Genomic DNA, 23,220 nt, shown 5'->3' with positions numbered 1-23,220 from the left:
TCACAACAATTCTTTCAAAAGTGGGTATTATGGAGGGCACATATTGATTGCATGGAGTACTGGGTGTGGTGCATAAATAATGAATTTTGGAACAGTGAAAAAAATTAAATTAAATTAAATTTTTTAAAAAGTCCCAAACTAAGTCTCATTGTTCCCATCTCTAAACTAATTTTCATGGCCAGTGGAGTTATGTGCTCTTCCCTTGAGCCCAGGGTGGTGTCAGTCCCTAACTGAATCAGAGAGACTGAGCATGGGAGAGGGATAGTTCCTTTAAGAATATATAGATCATCTTACCAGAAGTTAAATAAGAAATACTAATCAGGCAAAAAACAATAAACATATCCTCTAGGAGGAATAATAGAAACTGAGAGTAGGAAGTCTCCAGAGAGATCTTGCCATTTCAGGCCTCACCCCATAGGCCTAGCAAACCACTCAGCAAACACTGGTTGAGGACCAGCTCTGTGCTGGGTTCTGTACTGGGTACTGGGATACCAACCCTCAAGAAAGCTCCAGTCTAGTTTGAAATTCTCTCAACCTACGACTTCCTTGCTGAGACTAACCCAATAAATAATTTCAACCAAATCTTCAACTGCTCAGTCTAGCAATTTGGTGCTCAGAAAAGGCCAGAAACCTTACCACTGTCACACAAAGCTGAGACAAGGACCAGGTTGGCCTCTTTGTGCTACATACACAAACCACATTCATTCTTCATATTGTCTTTCCCAACCAACTTTGAGGACCCCTCCCAGAGTACCCCATCCCTGCTAAAACCCCCAACTGAATGCTAACTGCCTCTGGGCTCACTTCAATTAACCCATTTTGGGGGACTCAATGTTGTCTTGCCCTCTGTCCAGTCCCAATATGCCTGTCTCTTATTTCTGCACTAGGGTACACTGTTCTACCTTCTTTTGCTAACTAAGAAACATTTGCAAGTAGCCACTTTTACATGGGATGCACTGTGGGCAGCCCAGAGAAACAGCACTCAGATACAGATAGTGGGACCCAAGGGGTGCTAGTTATACCTCACTCTGGATAACATGGAACTCCCTCTGATACCCACCCTCAGGGGAGCTCTCTGATGGACAGAGCAGTCACTCTTTCCACTCCTGCCCTAACCAAGGAGGAGAGATGTATAAGATAGGTCACAAAAAATCCCTGCGAGTAGCTTGAATAAACTGACTGTGTCCTTTTCCTCAGAGGGTGGTATCTCCAGACCCACCCACTGGTGAGGCCTTCTGTGCATGCTCTGGGGCAGGGAGGGCAGCTCTGGCCCTTTCTTGACCCTGTTCTCTGACCCACAGTTCCATGACAACCTCCCCCTTTCTGTAAGCTATGCCATTGGCTTCCCTGCTGACTTCTCTTCCTGACTCACTACAGGCCCTCTACTCCTCCATCACCTCTTGCCTGGATTATGGTAGTTGCCTCTTGACTGGTCTCTCTGCTTCTATTCAGGCTCTCCTCCCACCATCTGTCTATTCTCTAAACTAAAGCCAGGGGGATCCTGTTAAAGCGGAAACTGAACCATGTCCATCCTCTGCTAAAAAGCCCTCCTACGAGACCCCCATTTCACTCAGAATAAAATCTGAATTCCCTGTAAGGCCTACAAGACCTGCACAAACTGGCTTATGTTAAATCTCTGACTTTGTCTCTTACAACTAACTCTCTCCCACTCTTACTCTTCCAGCATACTGATCTCCTAGCTGTTTTTCTAAGAGCCATTCATACTTTTACGTCCAGACCTTTGCACAGGCTGTTCACTTTTCCTGGAATATTCATCTCCAGGTAGCTCTTTGGTGTGCTCCCATATCCAATTCAGATCTTTAGTCAATGCTGTTTCCTTGGTGAGATCTTCCCTGACTCCTTTTTTTTCTTAAGTTTTTATCCGCTACCCTTCTGCCTATCCCTTTTCCCTACTTTTATTTTTCTCCTTGGGCTTAACACCAGTGCATACAAAATGTTTTATTGATTGATTCCATTTATTGATTTCATCAAGTTCTATGAAGCAACAACTTTTGTCTATTTCCCCAAATGCTTTATTCCCAGCACTTAGAACAATGCCTGGTACATAGTAGGTACTTAATAAATATTTGTTGACTAAATAAATAACTATATAGTCCCAAAGAATCAGAATTTTGGACAGCTTCTTAGTCATGTAGAGTCAGCCTGGAAGTTACTTAGACCACTTCATCCAACTGCCCACTCCCATTTGACAGGTGGTGTGACTGAGATTCAGAAGGAAAAGGACTTTCCCAAAGTTATAGTGGGAGTTAGTTTAGTCAAAAATCAGCAATTTATTCCATAGAATTAAGGAGGCATCCATGGGCTTTCTTGGGACCCATCCTCTACTAAAATAAAGCCTTTTCCTTCCTTCAAGGAAGCACAAAGCTGAGTTCCTTACAACTCTGACCTCACACATATGTCTATTTAGCCTTTCTACCCTCTATCTTGCACGGCTGGGGTTGGCGTTTGACTCCAAAGAAGTGTTGTTCCAGCTTTAAGGGAAAGCCCTGCCCTATGGCTCTTTCTTGAGAATGGAAGAACAGCCAAGGTTGAGGGAGATTTATGAGCAACTAATGTTTTTGAGGAGAAGGCAGGGGTCATGTGGGGTAGGTGGTAATATGGTAGTGAAGAGTAGCATATTGAATGCCTACTTTGTGCCAGGCATCACACCAGACATTTTATATAGGACATCTCATATTTTGTCATTATTCTTAACACTTTGAATAAGTATTCTTTCCCCCATTTTACAGATAAGCTCAGAGAAGAGACTTGCCTAAGATTACATAGTTACTAAACAACAGCAAAGATTCAGATCCAGGTATGGCCAATAGAGTCTGGAGTTGGCCAGAGTTAGCCAATAGGGTCTAGAGTATTTCTTTTAAGTTCCATCTCCAGCTTGCTCTCTGGGGACTCCAACTCTAGACTGGGTATCAATCAGGGGTTTGGAGATGAAGGCTTTTATGTACCCTGGAGAAGTAGCAGGTCTGGAACAGGCCATGGCAAGCTCAGAGCTGTGGGAGGAGTATCAGCGCACTCCCATATTACCTGGCCCAGGGCTTCCTTTTTCTCTGTCCCAGGCCTATAGAGCTGGGCTTACTTTAAGGGCTGGACAGACATTTTCCCCACAGATTATGGATGGTCCACAGTTAAGCCAAATGGAGGCCCCTCCTGCATGTGGGAGGAGAGGGGAAAGGGGGAAGGGGAGTGGAGCAGTCTTCCATAAGGGATAGCTTTGCTGAGTTTCAGCCTAATATCCTGGAGCTATTCCTAGGTAGATTGTGGTCAGTGGAATTATGCTTTTATCAGGCTGCTGGGAGTTTCAATAAAATCTTTATGGTCGGGAAAGTTCTCTTTATGGAAATCAGATTATTGAAGTGCCTGCTAGGGGGAGGGTTTCACCAGCCTGCCTTGTTCCCCACTGCCTCCCTCCTCCCCTTCAGAACATCTCCCCCACTCAGCTCCTTTCTTCCCTTCCCAGTAGGCCCCCAGCTCCCAGGAAAATTTAAGCTCCTCATGCTGAAACATGAAGAGGGCCTTGGCAAGGAGAGTGGCACTGAGAGGGCACATCAAAGGTGCTGGTGAGACTGCAAAATTAATGTTCAAAATAACCCATTCCTATTCTCCCACCATCACCTCCATTAAGGAGCCCTGGTTTTGCCATATCTGGGTCAATATTCTCTGCTCCTGGGTCAGTTTGTTGGCAGGTCCCAGAATCTGGTCCTGAGCACACAGCAGAGCCTCCCCCAACCATGTCCCATCTTCCATCATTCCCAACCGTGACCATCTGTCTAGAAAGCCTTCCTGCCTGTCATCCTGTGGGGTGGGTGTTGGGATATAACTCCAGGCAGTGAGTTAGTTGCACCAGCTCTATGGGGCCTTTCTTGGGAGTACCTGGCCCTGTGGCTCTTTCTTGAGAATGGGTCGGCAACTATAGCTGAGGCCCCTCACACTCTACCCCATAAAATGCCTGCTTGGGGAGGGCCTACCCTACAAGGCTTTCCTTGTGGCTTTCTGGGAGGTTTTAATTTAGTAAAAGGAAAGTGGTTTGGACAAAATGGTCTCTTTCAGGGCTAGAGTTCTTTTTAAAAGCCTTCTGAAATTTGGTGCTTTTGCCTACTCAAGTTCTTCACGGCCTACCTCCTAACATCGTTTCAGCAACATCTTCTTCTACTGGATGTCTAGGTCAGGAGACAACATGTTTTCTCAGGAGAAGAGAAAACTGATGAGGACAGAGTCTTTTGCTCAGCCTTTTGAAGGACTATCATGGGGCAGAGGAAGTCTATCTGTTCTGTATGGCCTAATCAGCAAAGCTAAACCAGGTCCTTGCTAGTATTTTTGCTTTATTATTATATGGAATCATCCCAATGACAATTTGGGATAAGGAGTATTGTCCCCATTTTACAGGTGAAGAAACTAAGGCTCAGGTCTATACAGCTATGACATGGTGGGGCTGCCTTTCAAAGCCAGGTCATCCAGCATCAAAGCTAGCATTCTCTACATCTTACTGCTCTGACCCACGAACAAAGTAGGCAGTGTAATGTTCGATACACACAGCTCTCTATGTGTATATACATTGTGTGTATACACACCATCACAACCAGCATCCCCAACCACAGTCATGTGCTGCACTGTGAAGGCTGAGCTTTGTACACTCTCAGGTTGCTCTCAGCAACTGTTTGTAAGCTACTCCCTGTTTAATTCTACATAGCTTCCACCCCTGACCCCATCTAGACTCATGGCCTGTACCCCAGCTCCACATCTGTCCCTAGCATTCCCTTTCACCTAGGGGCAGCACTCATTCTCCCAAATGGACTTGGCACTGTAGTTTCTTTACTTTGGCCATCTCAGAACTGAATCCAGCCCAGGTAGTTGCCCTTTGTTTCCATCCTGTCTACCCCTGCCCTCCTGGTTTGACAATAAGGAAGAACTTTCTGTCAGAGCTGTTCAAGGATGGATGGGCAGGGTCAGCTGTTCAGCCTCAGGCATTGTCTGGGGGGCCATCCAAGCTGCGAATCCTTCCAGCAAGTTCTATTGACTTAGGTATTCATTTTCCTATGTGAGCCCTTCTATTATTGCAAAGGTTTGCACTCAGCCTCTCATTTCCCATTCCTTATCTCTCTTTCTTCGTCAGTCTCTTTCTATGCTTCTTTATTTTTCTCTTTCAGTCTCCTTGTATCTTTCCCTGTGTATTTTTACTTCCTTCTACTTCTCTCCACCTCTCTGTTCTTTTCCTGATTTTCTGCTTCTGTCTTCTTTCTCTTGGTCCTATCAGTCACTCTCTCTCTCACTCTGTGTGTGTGTGTGTCTTTCTCATATTTCCCATCTTTCTCTGTTTCTCTCTCTGCCTCCCCTGCTCCAGCCCCTCCCTTCAGAACTTCCCCTGACTTAGGACCTGTTGTACTTGGCACAGCTTGCCTTCTTCAGTTCTCTGCAAAGTAACTACCTATTTCTTATTTTAAAATAAGAAATTTTAATTTTAAGTAAGAAATTTTAAACTACTTATTTCTTATAACTACTTATTTGCAAAGCAACTACCTATTTCATTTGTATTTCTCCAGTTTCTCCAGTCTCCAGCTGTGATCTTAGTAGCTGATATTGTGGGGCTAGATTTGCACAAGATCATCTTGGCCCCTCGGGAAGCTGGAGGAAGTCCTGGGTCCTGCACTGCAACTTCTTTCCCCTCAAAGGGAAGTGACATTTTGGCTTCCTTCAGGTCCCAGTAGGAGCTCCTGGTCTGTTCAGAAATTGGAAAAATCAGTAATGAGGCAATGACACCTATGAGGCCCTATATTTGAGTCCAGCTCCACTATGGCTACCCTTTGTGCATATCTAGATGTCACTCATCCCTGCTGGTACTCTCTTCAGTTTTGGCTTCAGCCTCATTCAGAAGAGCTTGATGCTTGCTCCTGAAGGAGCATAAAGAAGCCCAGTATTGTTGGAGTCTAGATTGTGGAATGGCTACCTGAGAGAGAGGTAGGAGGAAATGTCAAGAGATTGAGACTAGAGAAGTAGGCTGGGACCAGGCCAGGTAGGAGTTTGCACCTTATCGTAAGACTGCTGGGGAGATAGTAAAAGTTGTTAAGCGGAGAAGGAGATGATTTCTCTAAATTTATAAGATCACTCTGGCCACTAGGTGGATACTGGATTATAGAAAAGCAAGAATGGAAGCAAAGAGAACTTTGAGAAAGATGTTAATGTAGTCTGGATGAGAGATGTTGGAGGCTTGGACCAGGATGTAGCTATGAAGAAAGGGGGACTTTTTCTGGATATGGCAGCAATGGGGGTTGGTGGTTGATTAGTTATAGGCATGGCAGAGAGGAGGATGTGAAAGCAGACTCTGGGTGGCACAAATGGGTGGCTAATGATGCCCATTGTTGGCCTGAAATCATGAGTGAAGAAACAATGTGAAGACCAGTTGAATTTTAGATTGGCCATGTGGAATTTGAAGTGTTCATGGACCATCCAGATTGAGATAATGGTCAGGAAATTGTAGGCCATGGAACTCCACTCCAGACCTAAATATATGGAGATACTGGCAAAGAGACAGTCACTGAAGCCATGGGAGTGGGTAAGCTGACCCAGAGCAAAAGCATGGCATGAGGGGAAAAAAGAGAGCTAAGTTTAGGAACTGGGGAAACTTTCAGGAATGAGTAGAGCAGGAGAAAGTTTATCAAGGACACTGAGCAGGATTGGTTCAGAGAGGTAGGAAGTACATCTAGAAAGTACAGGAGCAAAAAAGGGCAAAAGAATATTGTCAAAAGGAAAGGGTAATCAACTGTGTCAAATGTGAAGTCAAATATAAGGAAGAGAAAGTGTTCAGCAGATTTGGTGATGAGAAGGTCCTTGGAAACCTTCATAAGAGCTTTTTCCAGTACTGATTAGCATGGTAGCTGGACTGAGTATTTGAAAAGGTAGAGACATCTCAGTGTATCTGCCCTAAATTCAGCTACATTCCATTCCTTTTAATTGTGTTTCTCTGTTTAAGAGTGAAGAGGAGCCAGCAAGCTTCCATTGCTTTCCACTATCCTCAGGTATCCTCAGGTCTGGTTCTCCCTCTCCCCATTTCTCTCTACACACACACACACACACACACACACACACACACACACACACACACCAGACACATGCTTCCTCACTTTTTTGCTTCAGCAGGCTAAATTCTAGGATTTCCCCTCTCCTTTCCCACTTCAGACCCAGAAATAAATTGCTCACTGCCCCAGTGGTGAAACCTTATCTGGTCTGGTAAAAATGTGTGTCTGGAGCAGCTGAGCTCCATGCTTCAGCCAAGGGGGTGAGCTGGCTGCTGGCTGGCTTACATGCAGTTTGGGGCGGGGGCAGGGTTGGGAGATGGAGGGAGGGACACAAAGCAGAGATTGGAATGGGTGTGAAGAGCAGGAAAGGGGAGGAGAAAGAGGAAAGAAGATGAAGTAGGAAAGGGGGAAGGAGAACTGTGAATGCAGAGAGGCTGGAAATGACAGAAAAGGAACAACTTCGTGGAGTTCCAAATTTGTGTTTAAATTTAATCTTCACTATGTCCTATACCTGTGGGAAGTAACTTTCCTTTCTAAGCCTCAGTTTGCTCATCTGTAAAATGGACTGAATAATCCTACCTACCTCAATGGTACTCTTTATTAGGCAGAATATTTTATTATTATCATCTTATTCTTTTTTTTTTTTTTTTTTTAACAGTAGCACTAGGATTTATTGAACTGTGCCTTAGTACAGGCGCTGGGGCTTGCCCATGGTGCTCTTGATGTACAAAGCCCGGACGTTCTGCCAATTCTTCTTGAGCAAGGACACCAGAAAATTGACTGCTAAGTGGATGTTGTACACGAGCTCATCATCTGTCATCTTCACGTGGCCAACAGCCACTGCTAGACACAGCACCTTCTTCATCTGGAATTTGATGGTAGACTTCACTTCATCCACTTTGGCCACCATGTTCTCATTGTGGGTCAGCAAGGAAGGAAACTTGCCAGCCTTATTCAGGCCTGGGCCCAGGATTCGTGGGATCTGCTTGATCAGAGATTCTGAAGCCAAAAAGGCATCATACTTCTTGGCCAGCTTCTTGACTAACTTCTTATTCTTGTTGAGTTTCTTCAGCGCCTCAATGTCCATGTGGGGAATATCCACTGCCTTGGCCTCATCACAGTGCTGCTGGTCCCCCAAAACACACACGGAGAACTTGGGGCGGGGAGTGGACTTAAGCCTGACGGTGCCCGAGAAGCGTTTGTCCTTCTGAGGGTCGTAGTTCTTCAGGCTGATCTGCAGCTCCACCGTCTCCAAAAACTTCCGGCGCTTGCGCTGGTTCCCGTGCAGGACTTCGGCGCGAGAATTATCATCTTATTCTTATATTGGGACAGAGCTGGTGTTAGGAAAAGGCCAGGGAACTTTCCAGATATCTTTCCTGGGCTAGGAAAGCAATTTCCTAGGGCCCTGTACTCCCTGCTTGGTCTTCCAGGGAGGGATCAGAAGAGTCTGGTGCTGGCTTTGTCAGTGAAGATATACTGAAAAAGAATCAAAGGAGTCACTGGGCCCCAAGCCCAGCAGTTCCTTCAGAGCCTTTATTTAAGCTTTGGCCTAAAGACAGCCTACAGAAAAGAAGGCAGCTATCACTGGGGCTAGAATTCTATGCACTAAGGCCCACACCCCTAGCCACACAGGGGTTCATTTTCAGGTCTGATGCTTATAAGCCACAACCATAACTTTGCACAGAACATCTGGCCAGCTGCTTGCCACATGCTGCCTGGGTTTTGGAGGCTTCTGATGCCACAAGAGAGGCAGGTTGGACAGAAGAGCTAACTAGACTTGACCCCTGAACCCCTGCCCCCATAGGCCAGATGTAGAGGTCAATCTTGCTCTCAGGTCTTGGGCTAGCAATCCCTAGCTCCCCTTGCTCCTGAATCTGTAGGGTTCCAAGGAAACTCCAGCCCATGTCTGTTCCACTGTGATGAACACACAACCTTGCCCCAAAATCCAACCTCCTGCCCTGTCAGGAGGTTTCAGCAAAGGGAGATCTACTGCTAAGGGGATCATGACAGATGGGAAAGAATCCATCATGGCCTTGGGGTGGCAGGAAGTGGAGAAACGAGACACGCTCTTCAGGTTGGGGGAGTGACACTTCCTCTTGATTGGTAGGGCAGGAAATTGGGGCCTGGATCAGCACAGAAGCCAAGCCAAGAGGGTTCCAGGGCTCCTCCAGGGTCTATGGGGTAGGAGGCAGCAGTGGCGGACTGTCTGGATGCAATCAAGCTTGCTATAACCTCATGGGGAGAAGTGGGGAGCTCCCAGAACTGAGTGCTTTGGACCTTGCTCCTACCAGTGGGGAAGGGAGAGGTGCTGTGTGGGGATGAGATACAGAGTATTTAGTGGAGTGAATGGGAAATATGAAGATGGACAAGTCAGAAGAGAGAAGGGAGAAGCTAGAGGGGCAGCTTCAGGAAAGTAGCCATCATCAACTGACTTGGGAAAACCAGTCTAGGAAGCAGATGCTGGGAAAGGGCTCCCAGCCCCAAATTCATGGATTCCAAGTGCGGCTCTTGCTTGGCAAGGCAGGGACAGCAGCATGTGGCAGGGCAGGTTTTAGATGAGCTCTGATCTCTGCTTATAGGGAAAGGTTGGTAACCCAGGTAGCTGGCAAGGACTCATGTGGAAGCCCCCACATGTTCCGACACTGGGTCCTTATAGATGATCCTTTGAGAAGGTCTGCAGAGTGGAACATGAAAGGCATGAGATTCATGAGAGTGCAGAAGGACTGGTGAGGGGCTAAAGCCCAGCTCCCATTAGAAGCTAATGAAGGAGCTGGTGCTTCATGGAACAAAGGAAAAAAGGGAACACGATTTCTGTTCTCAGTGTTCTGAAGGGCTGTCATGGGTGGGAGTAGAGGGAGCAGACAATGTCTGTGTGGCCTAAGACGGCAGATACTCTCAGGGCAAATCCACAGGGAAACAGAGTTCTTCAGTTCAATTCAAGAAAGAATTTTCTTGAGATCTGTCCATGTTCAAAATTGCGGAGGAGGGTGATAGTGAATGTTACATCACTGAAGGCAGGTGAACAAGGACTGGATGTCTACTTTATGGTGATTCAAAGAGTAGATGGAGTGGTCCCTTGGCATCCTCTGGCCACCCTGTCATGAGTATCTGTGGCTCCAGGAACTATATGGGTTTCGTCTGTGAGCTGGAGTCCAAGGAACTGACATTCCTTGAGTTCTCCAAGTGGCTGTGACTTGAGTCTGCACCTGTCAGACAGCTAACTTGGTAGAGTAGCACCATGTAGTCATTTATTTTGTGGCTTTGCTGTTCTCTCATTATCTGCCTCATAGGCTTCCAGCCTCTCACCACCATCTCACCATACCAAGTACAGTGGACATCTTTAATAATTTTTTTCATGCCACATGGCTCCTAACAGCATCAAATGGGGCTCAACACATGAGGCAATGATTAGTTCCAACTTTGTGGGTAATTAAAAATATTCTCAAAGTAATTCTGATGATCTGAAATTGTGCCTTACAGGCTGACTTGAGACACTATGCCCCTGTAGGGCACTGTTCCACCAACAACTTGATAGTGCTGCTAGGCACAAAACAGTGTGTTGGGGAAGGAGTGGTTGGAGGCTTGATAGGCTAGAAAGGATCTGTCTCTGGAGGTGTGGTGCTTCCATATTTTCCTTAACACAGGCCAAATTACCCTCCTGGATTGTCCCTGTTCCTCAGCTAGAGATCCTATTTGTTCTGCCTTCCAAAGAGATCCAGAATCTAATGATTTTTAAACCATTTTTTCACCTCTACCTCGGTCCAAACCATCATCATCTCTCATTGGGACAATCCCATAGCCTTCTTACTGCTTTTTCTTCATTCACTCCTGTCCTCCATGCTATCCATTTACTTCACAACAGCCACTGTATTTCTGTTAAGATGTCAGATCCTGTCACTTGCCTGATCAGAACCATCCAATGGCTCCATTCTCCTCAGAAAAAAAGCCAAATTAGGCCCTACAGGATCCACACCCCATGCCACCTCTCTGACTCATCTCCCACTACTCTCTTCATTGTGTATTCCACTCTACTTTGCCCACTAACCAGAAATCCACTGAGCATAGGTCCACCTATATTCCTTTGATTTTCCGTCTACTAGAAACACTTTTTCCATAGAGCTTGATATACCATATCTTCAGGTCCTTCAATCTCTGCTCCAAAGTCACCCTTTTGGAAGAGCCTTCTCCCTGACTGCATGGTATAAAATAGCAACTTCACCACCTTATCCTATCCAGTAGTCCTTATCCATTTTACCTGCCTTTCCTTTCTCCGTATCACTTCTTACTGGTTGTATATTTGTTGCATTGCCTTTATCTGACCACTAGTGTATAAGGCAGAGTCTTCTGTTCCTTGCTGTATCCTCAATACTTAGAACAATGACTGGCATATAGGAGGTTCTTAATAACTATCGAATAAATGAGGGGTTTAAAATGTACTCCTGTGAGTTAACCAAACAGGGCAGAGAGCCAACTGTCTCTACCCCAACACTGGAGTTCTCCTCTGTGCTTCTCCTCTGTGCTGCTGATATATATATATATATATATATACATATATATATATATATATATATATAGAGAGAGAGAGAGAGAGAGAGAGAGATCTCTTGGAAGGCCTAGAAGGAAACACCTGCCTTGAGAACTGCTTGGTTTCAAGTGGAGACTAGAGCCATCCAGAGTGAAAGGAAGGAAGATGTCAGATGTGTTTAGGGGGTAAAAGAAGGTAGACTTGGTTTCCCTGAGGCTCTGTGGAGCTTCCCAAGTGGTGACACCTGAAAAGTCTGGGAGCAGGGCCAGCTTCATGGATGTGTAATCTGGGCACTCATGCACAGCCTTGTGCTTCAGAAAGGCTCAGTGCTCAGAAAGGCCTTGCACTTTGTTTAATGCTTTGATGTCATGGTCCTGAAATTCTTAATTTTTGGAGGCTTGAATTTTAATCTGACACTAGACCAGTTCTACAAGGGATCCTTAAGTCTTGGAATGATGGCCTTTCTCCATGCTTCCTGGTGTCTACCTTCCCACTCAAAGTCCATTCTGTGCATGGCTCCTGAGTACTGCCCCTAAAGCCCAGCTCTGGTGCTGCCATTCTTCTACTCAAGAACTTCTTGTGTTTCCCTATTGGTCATTGTTTCACTCCAAACAGCTCAGCCTCCAGAGCCTTAAAAGTCCTCACTTGGTCTGTTTTCTCAGAACTTCTCCTCATAGACCAACTCTTTCTACCTTTCAACATGTCAACAGTCCTCCAGGGCCTGCCTTGGTCCTCCCTCTGGAGTTTGGTGTGTTGCAAGCCTTCAGCACTTATAGACTGGAGAAGGTGCCGGGGGACCTGATGAGGAATTCTTCCTTTCTGCCAGCATCACCAGCTCCCCAAGAGCAGGGTTTTGATCTATTTTGCTTGCTGCTGTGTTCACAGAATCCAAGAAAAGATTCGGCACACAGTAGGCACTTAACAAATAGTGACTAAATAAATAGTAAATAAATGAATTCAAAGCTTTCCAAATCTGGCTTCAACATGCTCCAGACTCCTACATCCTCCAGCCCAACAGAACAATTCCTTGTTCTTCATGTACATCCCGTGCTACTCCCACAGCCTGCACTGCCCCTCTTCTAATACTCATGTCTTCAAATTTGAACCATTTTCAAGACCTAGCTCAAAATGCCATTTCCTTGGTTAAGACTCCCCTAAACAACACAGCTAGCAGTGACCTGTTTTTCTGGACTCAGTAGTTGCTGGGATCTTTCTTAAGGCAGCTCTCACTTTTTGTGACATAGCAGGAGAAATTAAACAGACAGGATCACGTCTTTTTTTTTTTTTTTTTTTTGTCATTTGCTGTGTGATCTTGACCAGCTACTTGCCTATCTGAGCCTCAGATACTTTAACTGCAAATTATACCTGCTTTGTAGTGTTCTTCTATGAATTAAATGCAACAACTTAGTGCTTAGTGCAATCAGTAGTAACGTTATTAACAATCAGTAATAATAATGTTATTAACAACAACAACAACAATAACAGCAAAATGTGTTAGAGAGCCTTCCATGTGTCTGCACAATTATCTTCTGAGGCAGACAATTATTATCCCCATTTTACAGATGGAGAAACAGACCCAGAGGTATAGGAGTCTGCTCAAAGTTACACCACTAACATGAGGTGAGGCCAAGATTGAAAAGCCAGGCAGCCTGGCCTAGGCGCAGCCTCAGTGCTTCCTTCCTCTCTTACTCTCTTTCTACTCCTTCTAGGATTTCCTAAGGGCTGAGGCTCCCACCCCAGGCAGAAACCAGAAACAGTGTCAGCTCCAGAATTTGCCCTGGCTTGGCCCTACTAAGAGGGATAGCATTTGTTCTGAATTAAAGATGGTTTGTTTTGAAATGCAAATCATTTGTAATCAGAGGGGCAAGGTAGACATAGATGCATCTCTTTCTCTAAACGAATCCCTGGGCTGCTCACCCAAGGGATATTATTTTCCTCATTCCTTTTTTTTTTGGCCTCGAGGAGGGCATGGTTATAGTGTGGTCTCAATGAGCTCTAAATAAAAGCAAACAAGGGCTAATTCAAAACTGGCTGCCTTGCCACCCACACCCTCATGCTTGTTGCTTCTCTGCCTTCCTTTCCACCATTCTGGCCTTGGATTGGTGACAGTTCAGTGATACCCCAGGGTGACTCTTAAGAGGTGCCATGAAACTTTCCTCTAACTTTCTAAACAAAATGAATTTGAACCTGATTTTAACTGAAAAAGTAATGGAAACCATGTCATACTTAACTGAGGAGGCCAGAGGAGGGATGCCTAGAAAGTCCTTCAAAGAACCAGGAATTGTGAGACTGTACACATAGTGACATAGAGAATAGAACTGATTTTCTCAATTATGAAACCCAAACCACCTCAGTCTCACCTGAACTGGGAATCACACTCACCAAGTCATCCTCAGCAGGGATTAACTCCTTGGCTTCTGTTCCCTGCCCCATCCTTCCTTCCCTACCAAACACCAGGTACTGGCAACACCACTCTCACAGGTGTTATCAAAGAGCAAAACTCTCTTCTCTCTGTGGGCGAGGATGAGGTAAGAGAGACACAGAATCCTGTTCTATGTAATTCAGAAATTTCCCTCCCTTCCCTCAGAGTTCCCTTCTTTGTATGGCTCCAGGTTAAGGGTTGGCTATAAGACGAATTCACACAAGATTTGGTAGGCAGAGTGTAGCGTCAGCCATTGCTCTCTGCAGGTTGATGAAGACATGCTGCTGAAGCTGGCCTATGTTGTTATCAGTCTACTCGCTTACCTCGCTGGCATGGGGCAGGAGCCAGACCTGCAACACTCCCAGCTCCCGAGATCTTGAGCTTCAGTGAGTCCTAGACCAGGAGCACATGCAGCTCTGTGGTGAAGGAGACCCAGCTTCTTCTGTAGGTCACCTACAGTCTTGACTGGAGGTGGTGAAAGATAAGATGTGGGTTCTGATTTGTCCTTACTCTCTCCCATTTCATGTTCAGTTTTTCTTCCTGGCTGCCAGCCTTGCTCACCTGCAATGACTTCAGTTCCTCCACAAGATGCAGAGGCCACAGCCTTCCATAGGTTTATTCATCTGCTCCCAAGATGGTGGAAATTCTAACCTCCACACTAAATACCCTTATTTCAGGTTATTCACAGTGGTTCTGTTTCCCTGATCTGGCTCAAACAGACACAGAGCTCAATAAATGCTATTTCATTAGTATTATTAGATAAGGAGTTTCCCAGGCTGGGACCAGGTCTTTGTCATCTGTATATATACAGAGGGGGTAGCAGAGAAGCTGTGAGTTGCTTCTGCTGTGTTTGATGAATAGAAAGGATTTGAGTCAAGACTCCAGACAATCGTCCAGTACTCTCCATGACCCACTGTGAGTTAAGTCTTGGAGAGGGCAGGATGGATACATAAATAAAACTGGATGTATTTGATGCACTTCAGCCCAAGAGGATATAGGACACTAACAATCAAAAATGACTAATGGCGAATGATAATAAGAATATCTAGCACTTATTGACCACACTTCATGTATTACTCCACTTAATGCTCACACTAGCTTCTGAAGCAGGTAGGACTTGTGAAATTCAGAGAAAGTAAGTAGCTTTACCAAATTCACACAGAATACAGAGTGTGGATTCCAATGGATGAGCCCAGGCTCCAGAACTCATGTGGAGTTGCAACTGCTGCGCCAGGCAGATGCTCCCTTAGTGAGGGGGCCCCTAAAAAGTCTGAAGCAAATTTTGTCCTAATACTGCTGAGTGTGAGAGCTCAAAGGCTGATTGGGGAGAACGCTGGGAAGGGGGCAAGGGCCAAGGGATGCTTCCTGGCAGGATCATGGGGCCGAGTTCGGCCCAAAAACTAAAAAGGACTGAGCCAATTCCCTTTCACAGTCTCTACCCATCTGCCACTGAATTCTATTAATGCTCATTGGAAATGTCTTTAATCCTCCCCTCTCTCCCATTTCAACCCTCCTGTCACTACCAGACTTCAGACCCTCTGCATCTCTGGCCTGGACCCTTGGCCCAGCCTTTTCCACCTTGACTTCTTGGCCTCCAGTCTTACCTGTTCAAATCCATGCTGACTTCAAGAGTTATCTTTTTCAAACTCAGCTCTGATGATGACATGTCTACCCTCAAGATCATGACTCCACCACCTATTAGGGTCCAATGGAATGAAATAATAACATTAAGACTAAACCATATGAAGTTGCAGATTTTCAACTGTGACTGGTGTACAAAAATGGCAAAATGCTCTCATCATTTTAATATCGGTAATACTAATAGCCATAGACTATTAAACCCATATACTGTTTTAAGGCTAGACACAGGCCTCCAAACACATCATTTCCACAAGTTTCCCACTCTTTCCCCTCTGTTGTCTACCTGCCTCTTTGGGCTTTTCTATCTTACTCTGTCTGCTTCAGCATGTTTCCCTCTTCACCTTGATTTCATTTTCTCTGTTGCTGCTTCTCACGGTTTCCCACACTGTTTTGATCCAGAGAGTTTTCTCTCTGTCTCTCTGATTTTCTATCCTTGTCTCTATCTCTCTGTCGTTAGCTGTATTTCTTATACGTCTGTCTCATTATTTCTTTGTGTGCATGTGCACATATGTGCATCTCCAGACCTGTTTCCCGACCTCCCAGGATGCTGGTGTCCATGAAGCCCACTTAAAGCTGAGGCCCAGGGCTTCCCTGACTGGAAGCTTGGGAGACAGAACAGACTGGAGGAGGCTTCTGGCTCAGGGGGCCCAGTTCATCCACAAGCCCAGACTGCCTTCGAAAAGGAAGTTCCAGAAGCTTGTGGCCTGCCCTGGGGCTGCAGCCTCACCCTGCCTGCAGCCAGCAAGGCAATTGGTGCAGATGGCAATCACTGAGATGTAAAACCCAGCTGTGCAAATTAGCCCAAGGCCTGTAAGAAATTAGACTGGATCTAAAAGAGATCAGGCTGTGGAAAAGGAAAAATGTTAGTTAAAAGAGAAAATTCTTACTCCCACCTCCAGGTCATAGATCACAGAAGAGAATCCTCAAGCCATGAGGGACTTCAAGGGGCCATCTGGCTTGGCTGCATCTCAGAACAGGTCAGGCCCCAACCAGCCAAGACAATGTCTGTCTTTCCATCTTTTAAGAACACAGGCCAGAGATTTTTTTTTTTTAGAGTCTTTCCCCAGTACCTTGTTCTGGGCAACCTGTACTGTGAAGATATTTCAGGGAGAAGCCAGACCAATGGAATCACTCATGGTAGCACCCAAATTTGCACTCACACCCCAAGTTGCCTTCCTCAGTCTTCTACTCATTTCAGTGTCCAATACCACCATTTACCCAGATGCTCAAGCCATAACCTGGGGATCCTCCTTTCTTTCTCTTACCACCTTGTCCAATTATTCAATAATCCTGATAGCTCTAACTCTCAAATATATTCCCAGTCTGACTCCTTGCATAGCAGCAGCACTTACCACCATGGGTCAAAAGCCCCCATATGTCTATCTGGATGGCTGCACACCTCCTCAGTCCCCCTGCCTCTTCACTGTTACCCTACTCTCCATTCTCCAGAGAAGCTAGGCACATATTTTAAATGGTTATGTCATTCATATCACATAATTCTGTTCAAAACCCTACTTTGCCCTCTTATCACATCAAACCCCAAGTATTCACTGTGGCTGATGAAGCCTTATGTCATCTAACTACATATCCCCCCCTCACTACCCATGTCACCCACTGTACCCTAGCCACACAGTCCCCTTACTATTACTTGAACATACTAAGCCCATTCCCTTCTCAGGGACTTTGTCATTGCAATTCCTTCTCCTCAGGATATCCTTCCCCCAGATCTTCACATGGTGCCCTCCCTTCCTTCATTCTGATCTCCACTCAAAGATCAACTCCTCCAAGAGGTCTGCTTTTACCATCCTGGCTACAATAGGTCCCACTTCAGCTCTACTCACAGCTACCCCTTAGTCTACAACCTTCCTTTAGTTTTCATCAAAGCACTTATCATGGCCTGGCATCATATTTCATATTTATTTGATGATTGGCTATTGCTCAATGCCCAGAATAGTGCCTAGCACTTGGTAGGTAACCAACAGTGACTGAATGGATAAATGAAATACTGTTACTTACAAACTGTGTGACTCTAGGCAAGTTATATAACTACTTCTAGTTTTAGTTTCCTTATCTCTAAGATGGGAAAAATTACACCTACCTTGTGAACTGTTGTGAAGAGTAAATGAGATAATAGGTATGATGAACACAGTGCCTGGCACTAGAAATTACTAATTATTAAAATGATCATTGCAGTTTCCACCAGATTTTTCTGGGTCTGTCCTCAATGGAAGCAGAGAGCAACTACTTCCTGCTCCTCAGGTTGAATAATTCCAATCCTCTTCATTTTTGTGATCTTAGAATATGGTGGTTGGGGAGGCAGGAGATGAAGGGAATAAAGCAACATGGCACTTAGCTGCTAGCTTCTTGGATTCTGCCCAGGGCAGGAGTGAGCCACAGACTTTAAATCAACTCTCAAATATGTTAAAAGACCTAAAGAAAATCATGGATGAAGAATTAAAGGAAACCAAGAATATGATGTATGAATGAGAATATCAATAAAGTTATAAAAGTAGAAATTCCAGAACTGAAAATTATAGCAACTGAATTAACTGCGAGCTCTACTGAAAGGCCATAGGACAGGTGGCCAAGGTCTATGAGTTCGAAGTGCAAATCCCATGAGATTCAAAAAGGAAGTGCTTAATTACCATTAAGATGCCTTAAAATCAAATAGACCTGGGGTTTAAACCTAGCCCTACTGTGTTACTTTGGGCAATGGCTTACTCTCCCTGGCCTCAGTGATGGTAATCCTAATAGTCTGCCAGGGGGAGAAAATGAGAGCGTACATGCAAAGTACTTGGGCCAGCACCTGGCATGTGCTCAATACTCCCTAAATGGGAACTATTATTACAAGTATTATCATGATCTCATCCATCCCTTTCTCCAGGCAGCTCTGCATTCCAATGATTCTCTAGGAGTCTGACTCAAATCCTTTAAACCATCTCACCCTGCTGCTAGAAAAGCCACCTCTGCTTCAGACTAGCCACAACACATGGAGGTTTTGCCCTGCACAGAGCAATAGGGTACCAGCTTTTCTAGCCAAGGATATCCAGGCTGGAGACACCGCCCCTACTGTCTGGTACCTGTGGGCAAGAAGCAAAGACCCAAGCAACATTGGCAAAATTGTAGAGTAGGCAGCTCCAAACCCATCCTTCCATGGAAACATCAGAAAGCACACAGAAACCATCAGTACCAACTTTGCCAGAACTCTGGAAAAGACTCAAAGGTATATAGCAACCAAGGAAACATTGAATCAAGAAAAAAAAAGCCACATTAAAATGCTCCTGCTTTTCAGGGAATTCTCTGACAAGACACTAGTTGAACATAAGGCAAAGGAATAGAGACTTCAGTAGCCATACATGACAACAAATATGATCTTTGCAAAAATAGCTTGGAAAACTACTAAATAAATGGAGGACTGAAACTTTTAACAATCAAGAACAGCAAACCCTGGGGAAGAAGAGAACCTGATTACAGAGTTACAACATTATAATATTCAAATGTGCACTTTTCGACAAATCAATAGAAAGAGAAGGAAGATATGGCCCACTCAAAGGAAAAAAAGGAAACTCAACTATTAGACTTACTAGACAAAGACTTTAAATCAACTGTCTTAAATATACTCAAATGCCTAATAGAAACTATGGGCAAAGAAGTAAAGAAAACCAGAAAAATGATACAGGAACAAAATGAGAATATCAATAAGACACAAATTATATAAAAAAATAGAAATTCAGCACCCCAAATCATAATAAGGCTGAATTAAAAATTCACTGGGGGTGAGGTTCAACAACAGATGTAAACAGGCAGAAAAAATAATTACTGAACTTGAAGACAGGATAATTGAAATTATCTGGTCTGAGAGCAGAAAGAAAAAGAAAATGAATAAAAGTAAACAGACCCTAAAAGACACCTGTGGGACACATTAGGCAGAGCAGCATACACATTATGGGAGTCCTAGAAGGAGAAGGGAGAGGAGGAAAAAGGGATGGAAAGATTATTTGATGAAATAATGGCTGAAAACATCCCAAATTTGATGAAATTCTCAAGTCTACACATCCAAAAATCTCAGCGAGTTCCAAACTATTGAAGGCCTAAACAAAGATTTTGAAAGCAGCAAGAGAGAAGTGACTTATAACATACAAAGTATCCTCAATAAGATTATGGCTCAATTTCTTATCAAAAACCATGGAGACCAGAAGGCAGTGGGATGATATATTTAAAAAGAGAATACCATGAACAACTGTACACTAACAGATTAGATAAACTAGGGGACATGGATATAAATTCCTAGAAATACACACATTACCAAAACTGACTGAAGAAATAAAAAATTTCAATAGACCTCTTTACTCAGAGATTGAATCAGTAATTCGTTTAAAAGAAGCAATCAAACAAACAAACAAAAAAACCTCTCAACAAAGAAAAGCACAGGACTACATAGTTTCACTGGTGAATTCTACCAAAACTTTAAAGAAGATTTAACACCAATGCTTCTAAAATTCTTCCAAAAAATTGAAGAGAAAGGAACACTTCCCAAGTCATTCTAAAGTCAGCATTACTTTCATACCAAAGCCAGATAAAGACATCACAAGAAGAGAAAATTATAGACTAATATGATCCTCAACAAAATACTAGCAACACTAAATCCAGCAAGATATAGAAAGGATTATACACAATGACCAAGAGAGATTTATCTGAGAAACACAAGGAGGGTTCAAAGTAAGAAAACCAAACAGTGCAATATAGCATATTAACAGAATGAAACAGAGAGAGGGAGGGAGAGCAAGAGAGAATATCTCAACTGATACTAAAGTGCAAGGAAAAAAGCATTTGACAAATTCCAATGCACTTTCATGACAAAAACACTCACAAAGCTAGGAAGAGAAGGAAATTTTCTTAACATGATAAAGCCATATATGAAAAACCCATAGCAAGTATATCAATGTCGATGTGCTGAAAGTTTTTCTCCTAAGATTAGGAACCTGGCTACTTCTACCACTGCTATTCTACATTGTACCAGAAGTTCTAGCCAGAGCAATTAGGCATGAAAAAGAAATAAAAGGCCCACAAATTTGAAAAAAAAAAAAAAAAGAAAAACTGTCTCTATTCATAGGTGATATAATCCTATACACAGAAAATTCCAAAGAACCGACCACAAAAAGCCACTAGAGCTTGTAAAAAATTCACCAACATTCCAGGGTATAATTTCAATATTTAAAAATAAGTTGTATTTCTATCTACCCAAAATGAACAATCTGAAAGGGAAATTAAGAAAGCAGCTCCATTTACAACAATATTCAAAAGAATAAAATACTTAGGAATAAACTTAACCAAAGAGGTGAAAGACTAGTATAATAAAAATTATACTATATTGTTGAAACAAATTAAAGAAGACCTAAATAAATGAGAAACCATCTTGTGTCCATGAATTAGAAGACTTAATACTGTTAAGATCTTGATACTACCCAATGCAATCTTCAGATTCAGTGCACTATATCAAATTTCAATGACTTTCTGCTAAAATGGAAAGACCAATCCTCAAGAAACTTATATGGAATTACAAGGGACCCATACAGCCAAACAATCTTGGAAATAAAAGTAAAGTTAGAAGACTCACACTTTCTAATTGCAAAGTTTACTATAAAGCTACAATAATCTCTGGAATAGTGAGGCAGCAGCTCAGGCTGGTCAAGGACTACAAGCTTCCAGGCCCCTCAGGGTGATTTCTCTTTCTAAAAGGAACCTGCTAGTGCCTGCTCATTTCCTCTCTCTTCTCTTGGCTGACACTGACAACAACCTGGCCTTGAACTGGGGCATTTACTGCTCCACACTTTTATGAAGAAAGAATGAGATGGCCACAGGGAAACTCATAGAGGCAAGTTGGAGTCAGGGCTTGGCAAAAAAGGGGGCAAGAGTCTCTGCTCTGTGAACCTTTTCCCTCTGGCCCTCCAAAGACTAAAAAAGTCATGGTGTAGGGGAATGTCATAACCAGAAGGGCCCTTAGACAACAGAGTCCATCCGATTTCATTTTACAGATGGGGAGACAGATGCTTGGAAATGGTAACAAGTCATCCAAAGTCACACAACAGTTGAATTCAGCAGTCATAGGACTACTGGGATGAGAGACATCTTAAATGTACACTAGCTATCCTACCAACCCCAATTTAATGAAGACATGCTTTCAACAGTGTTCTCAATGACAGTGATTGTTGGGATGTGGCTTAAATACTCAAAAACAGGGTGCTCACTCCCTCCCGAGGCAGACCTGTGTTTCTGGCCCCCTGAGAAGAAGTGGGCTAACTGAGGAATTTCCTTCTTATTCAGCAACCCTGAATGACCATGGTAAGGCTCATCTCATGGTATTCCTCCAGGGAGACCTGGGGAAGTCTTGCCTCCCACCAGTCCTCACCCTACTCCCCTCTCACTCTCCACTGAGCACCTTTTCATTTTGCCTGTGGCTGGGATTTTGTTCTAGTAAAGAGTCAAATGGCCTCCGTTTCCAGAAGCTGCCTGAACATACACTTTCCGAGTATCGCTAACCTCTAAATGAAGCCGAATGGCTTTCCTCCCAAATCCCCCTTTGGGCAGAGACCAGAAATGGAAAACTTTTAGGGTCCTTTGGTATATTTAAAGGGCTTGCACCAGGGTGGCCTGAATGCAGTCTGAACTCATAGTGCCACACCTGAGATTAGTGGGAAAAGGTATTCCAGAGCTCCCGGGGCTCTGGAAATTGTCAGCACCTCCAGGGTGTACCTTTGTTTGGGCAAAGGCCCCTCTCTACTCTCCCTCTGCCCCATCTCTGGCAGCCTAGTGTCCTACTTCCTTGCTCCCACACCTCCCCACTACGAACACTTCAATAACATCCCCATTGTGTACTATAGTCAAAACCCCAACCCCACCATTTTACAGGCAGGAAAATTGAGGTCCCCGAGGGATTGGGCTGCTAAAGATGTGTGGGTTCAGCACATGGAGGCTCCCAATAGTCTTCAGGAATGCCATCCTCACTCATTCCTTCCAGAGCCCTTGGCCTGACCTATTTTCATACTCTGGACATACCTTTTCTTACCTGACTCTGATGTGCCTAAGGTTGGGAAAGACCTAGGGTAGCCTCTAAGCCTGAACCCCAGGAAGGCCCTGCTAACAGCTTACTGATTATTACCATCATTATCAGATGGCCTTTCCTGCCCATGCATATTTGCCCATAGGCCCACATGTCCACCTCCACCCAGCCGCCAGCCCAACACGAGGGTGATGACACCAGGGCAATGGGACACACTAGCATCTGTCCAGCTCTGCTCAACCTGCCCAGGCCGCTGTTGTCCCTGGAGCACCCCTCTGATATCAGATCTGCCTGGTGGGAGGTGGAGTAGCAGCCGGCTACCCCCAGCCCACTCCTCTTGCCCTGTTCTGCTCTCTCTCCTTCATTTCCCTCCTCTGCTCATGGAACTTACTTATAAATCCTGAAAACCCAAACCCCCATAAATTCTCAATTCATTCTGCAGATATTTCCTGTGTTGGGGTTTTCAGCAGCATCTGCTGGTTTGAAGTTCCCTCTTTATTTGTCCTGGGGGCACCATTACTCTCAACTTTAGCAGTTTTCC

At 44.3% G+C, this 23,220-nt stretch overlaps 1 pseudogene across 1 annotated transcript; it reads right to left on the bottom strand.

Moving 5' to 3' along the window:
- Positions 1-7,689: 7,689 nt before the first annotated feature.
- LOC309855658 (large ribosomal subunit protein uL1 pseudogene) lies at positions 7,690-8,324 on the bottom strand (annotated as a pseudogene). The gene has a single exon. The product of its transcript is annotated as a large ribosomal subunit protein uL1 pseudogene (transcript).
- Positions 8,325-23,220: the final 14,896 nt, after the last annotated feature.

The sequence above is a fragment of the Mustela nivalis genome, assembly GCF_964662115.1.
Source record: "Mustela nivalis genome assembly, chromosome: X".
In the NCBI taxonomy this organism is placed as follows: Eukaryota; Metazoa; Chordata; class Mammalia; order Carnivora; family Mustelidae; genus Mustela; species Mustela nivalis.
The sequence above is the reverse complement of the archived record's forward strand: the minus strand, read 5'-3'. Positions and strand labels throughout refer to the sequence as shown.